Below are 5,024 nucleotides of genomic sequence, written 5' to 3' on the forward strand. Positions count from 1 at the left end.
AGAAATGCTGGTCAATACAGGGAGAGTGGTCCCACTGTCAGCGGTGTTTCACAATCTATCCCAAGTTAACCAATGATTTTAACATCTTGGAATATTAGAGGCTTAAACAGCAAAGGTAAATAGAGACATTTGGCAGCAAGACTGAGGAAGGATAAACCACAAATCATGCTTATCCAAGAAACTAAAATATCAGGACAAAGGATGGAGGAAATTCTCAATAAAATAAAACCAAGATACGAACAGGTAACCATAGACGCCAAAGGAAGTGCAGGAGGGATAACAATTATTTGGAATCCAACAGAGGTCCTAACAGATTGGTGGATAGGAACGTCAAGAACCCTGATAGGAAGATTCAGGCTCATTGGGCAAAGCAAATGGGTGGCAGTCTCGGCTGTCTATGGACCCCATACCCATGCTGATAGAGGCTTGTTCCTTAACCAACTGGAAAAGCTAAGAAGTATGCACTAGGAGCAGAAATGGATTTTGGCAAGTGACTTCAACTTGATAACCTCCAGAGAAGAGAAAAAAGGTGGAATAAGTAGAGAAGACCCGGAGATGGAAAGATTCAGAGACTTCCAAGCAGAATTAAGGGTGGTTGATATCCCAACTATAAACGGGAAATACACCTGGAACAATAGAAGAGGTGGGTTCAAACAAATTGCGTCAAGATTGGATAGATTTCTGGTCTCAGAGCACATAATCGGGTTGGATATCTTCTATGAAGCCTCTATCCTCCCCTCAACAGGATCTGATCATTGGCCCATTAAGCTTGAAATAGCCTTGAACGATCTAAATAAAAAGAGGCCCTTCCGATTTGAGTCCTTTTGGCTTAGAGCTCCAGACTTCCTAGACAAACTAAGGAGCTGGTGGCAGGAAAGCAAGAGGGGAACGGAAGGCCGCAGCAAAATACACTCGTTCTAGCTCAGACTCAAAGAAATAAAGAGAAAAATCAAGAAATGGAATAGGGAAGAATTCGGTAATATCCAGCAGGAGCAAGGAAAACTTCAGTCCATATTGGAACGAATCCAGCAACAAATAATCATGGATGGACAAAACGAGGATCTGGCCGAGGAGGAAGGCAGGGTAATCAATCAACTGGAGGAAAGACGAAAATAGGAAGAAACTCTGTGGAAACAGAAATCTCATGTCCAAAGGTTAAAAGAGGGGGAAAAGAATTCCAAATTCTTCCCTAAAGCAATGTTGAACCACTACCATCACAACAGAATCTTCTCCTTGAAAGACAGCCAGGGAAACAGAGTAACACAACAGAAAGAAATGGAACGACTCTTGGTGGAACATTTCAAAGACATCCTCACAGAGCGAAAAGCCAACAGAACCACAGAAATAGACAAGGTCTGCCAACATATCCCTAAGAAAGTCTCCAGAGAACAAAATCTGGCTCTGCTCAAGGTAATCACCAAGGAAGAGCTTGAGGAAGTGGTCAACAAAATGCCGAAAAATAAGGCCCCGGGTCCCGACGGCTTTCCAATTGAGTTTTACCAGGCTGCCTGGAGTTTTATTGGAAATTACTTACTTGACCCAGTGGAGGAATCTAGGTGTTCTAAGCGTATGCACCAGGGACTGAATGCCACCTTCTTGGCCTTGATCCCGAAGAATGGCAGCTCAGACAAACCGCAGGGATTCAGGCCTATATCCCTTTGTAATGTAGTTTACAAAATTCTAGCAACAGTAATGGTAAACAAACTCAAGCCAATCCTGCTAGATCTCATTGCACCGGAGCAAACAAGTTTCGTCAAAGGGTTGAAGATTATAGATGGAATTATTGTGGCCTAGGAAGTGATACACTCCCTGAAAAATTCCCGCAACCCAAGTATGCTTATCAAATTAGACTTGGCTAAGGCGTTCGATCGAATTAGCTGGGGGTACTTGGAAGGCATTCTCAAAGCACATGGTTTTGAAAAAAGATGGATAAAATGGATCCTATCTATGGTAGGCACCCCCACCGAAGCCTTCAACCCCTTGCGAGGGCTAAGGCAGGGAGATCCCATGTCCCCTTTCCTCTTCATCCGGGCTGCAGAAGGTCTGGGTAGGTTGATCAAGGCCCAAGTCTCCAGGGATCAGTTAAAGGGATTATGAATCTGTGGGAATGATCTCCTGATTACGTGCCAGCAATTCGTAGATGACGTGATGTTATATGGTCAAGTCACACTGAAGGAGGCCCAAAGAGTCATTAAAACTTTATCATAATTTAGCAAAGCTTCCAGGACAGAGATTAATAAGGATAAATCTGAAGTGTTCTTCTTTAACACCCGCTGGCCGCCCAAAGGTTCTTGGCGCGCACTATAGGCTTTAGCATTGGAACCTTCCCGTCAAAATACCTAGGTATTATACTGCATGAGCACCAATTCAGGACAGCTGATTGGGAACCCTTAATTAAAAATATCAGGAACAAGATGGAAAACTGGACCTTTCGCTCGCTGAATGCCCCAAGTCGGTTAATTCTACTGAAAGCTGTTCTACAGGCTATCCCAATCTACCAAATCTCGTGCCAAGCTATCCCAAAGTCTACAAGCCAAAAGATAATTGCCCTATTTAAGAAATTTCTCTAGCAGGGAACCAGCAAGACCAGAAAGTGGGCCTTAATTTCATGGGAATGGCTAAGCAGGCTCTCCAAAGATGGAGGTTTATGACTACGCGACCCCTTTGTTCTTAACCAAGTAATTGGTGCGAAGCTTTGGTGGAGGTGGACTTAGGGAGGACATGATTTCTGGAAGGTGATCTGGGAAAGGAAATATGAGGTGGCAGGGGAGCTTGCAGGAAGACTGAGAAGCCAGACGGAGGCTAGAGGTTCCACAATCTGGAACCTGGCGAGAGGCAATAAAGGCCTGATAAAAGAATATGGTTTTTGGGAGATAAGATAAGGAGATAAAGCCAGATTCTGGGAAGAATCATGGCAGCAACGTGAAAGGCTTATCCATAAAGAAAACCTTCAAGCCATCCACGCTTTCATGACCCAGGCTGAGGAGGCAACTGTCGGCAAATTCTGGAAACCAGGTGAAGGAGGATACTGGCGCAAATGGAAACAGAAAGAAGACTGGGAAAGGGCCCCCGAATCAGACCAATGGCAGGAGTACTACAAAGAGATGGCATCCCATAAAGTGGCAAGGAAAACAGGGTCTGACATTCTAAGATGGGGCAACCGAATTCAGGGCAATTTCTCAATAGCAGAAGCCTATTACCAAAAAGCTAAACAGAATCAACAGGTGGAGACAAAAAAATGGAGAAATCTATGGAAAATCAAACACTGGCCGAAAGTTTCATTCTTTGTTTGGACTATGCTACATGGCAGAGCGCTTACCTGGGACCAAATGTAGAGAAAGGGGCGCCACGGTCCTTCCCACTATGCGCTCTGGAATTCACAGGAGGAGACCATGGAACATTTGCTGAACCGATGCATACTAAGCAATACCTTGTGGGAAAACCACTTCAAATTGTTTGAGCGCTGCCACAAAAATTATCAGAACATCGTAAACACCATAGAAAATTTGCCAAGGAAGCCTTACCAAAACCCGGTGGTTAATCGTGCATGGTTGCTTTCCACTGGCTTCTTGCTCTGGAACATCTGGAAGGCTCGGAATGGAGTAATATTCAAGACAGAAAACAGAACTCCAGCAGACATATGGCAACAAACCACCAAGAAGCTGAGAGAAACAATCTTAATGGAAAGCTATAAGGATGAAAACTGGTAGGAGTCGCAAACAGAGGAGGAAATTCCAAAAAGACTAGGGGTAAACCACAATATGGTAAGTGGTGGTGTCAAAAGTAAAGCCTAGGACAGAGAGGTGGCAGCAAGCAACCGATATCGCCACCCCCTGCAGGGGTTCATAAAACTTAATTTCGATGGTGCCACTAAACATAACCCGGGTGAGGCAAGTATTGGGGGAATCTTCAGAGATGACAGTGGTAAAACCCTGAGAACCTTTGCGATGGACTGCGGGGAGGCCACCAACAACGAACCGGAGCAGCATGCTCTAAAACGAGGCCTAGAAATTGCGATACAGGCAAAATTCAAGTGTCTCCAAATCGAGGGAGACTCGAAGCTAGTGGTCGAAATGGTAATGAAACTACAATAGCAAAAACAAGTAGACAAAATCAGTAAGATCTGGAGAATGGCGTGGCTCGTTAGAGAAATAGGGAAACTACTACCCATAATCGAATATCTAATCCCGTCACATGTCAGGCGATCGAGAAATAAACCGGCTGACTGGCTCGCGAACTGGGGCAGTCGAAATAGAGGTAAGGGGATCAATAGCGAAGGCCTGGTTCAACTACTCCCAGAGGAGCGTGATTGTCTTCAACAGCTGCTTGACGTCGATAAGGGTGATAATGGCATGCCCAAGGTGAACTGTCAGGATCAGGTAGCATGAAGCAAATGTGGGGAAAGATTGCAGAGGGTGGCGATGGACAGCACATTTGTGGGAAAGGACAGGAGTAATAGGAATGATGACGCTAGACAAATGACGGGACACGATAGGACTGGCCGAGGTGATGGGGAAGAAGCAAGAACCGAGACGTCATCAAGGAAAGATCTGGAGCTCGTATGGGAAGTCGAGATAAATGGCAGAGAAAGGACGACAAGTTGAATAAGGGGTACAGAAAGGATATGACATGAGCAGCCGGGAGAAAATTGGAATAATGAAGCATAAAGAAGGACGGACAAGTTTTTCCACATCCCGAGGTAGGGACATAGGGATGATAGCCGGTGAATTAAATGGCCAACTGGAGATCTAGTTGCAAGGACAACAGAAGGATAACAAACAACAGCGAAAGGTGGCAGATGGAACGCTCATGCAGTTTGGCAAGAAACATGAAAGAAGGAGGAAAGGTGACAGCGCGACTCAGCCTCCAGACTTCGTCCCCGGCTCAAGCAAGGAAAGGTGGTATGTTCTCTCTCGTCCCTGTCCTCCTGATAGCATTCGAATTATCAATTCCTGTCCTAAAATGCCCCGTCTCAGTCAGCAGTATATCAGTAGTAGGATAGACAGAGGCCACCCCGGCAATAA

Source organism: Pinus tabuliformis, chromosome 3_2, assembly GCF_031772625.1.
Source record: "Pinus tabuliformis cultivar Carrire ecotype Pingquan chromosome 3_2, CPIR1, whole genome shotgun sequence".
Lineage (NCBI taxonomy): Eukaryota > Viridiplantae > Streptophyta > Pinopsida > Pinales > Pinaceae > Pinus > Pinus tabuliformis.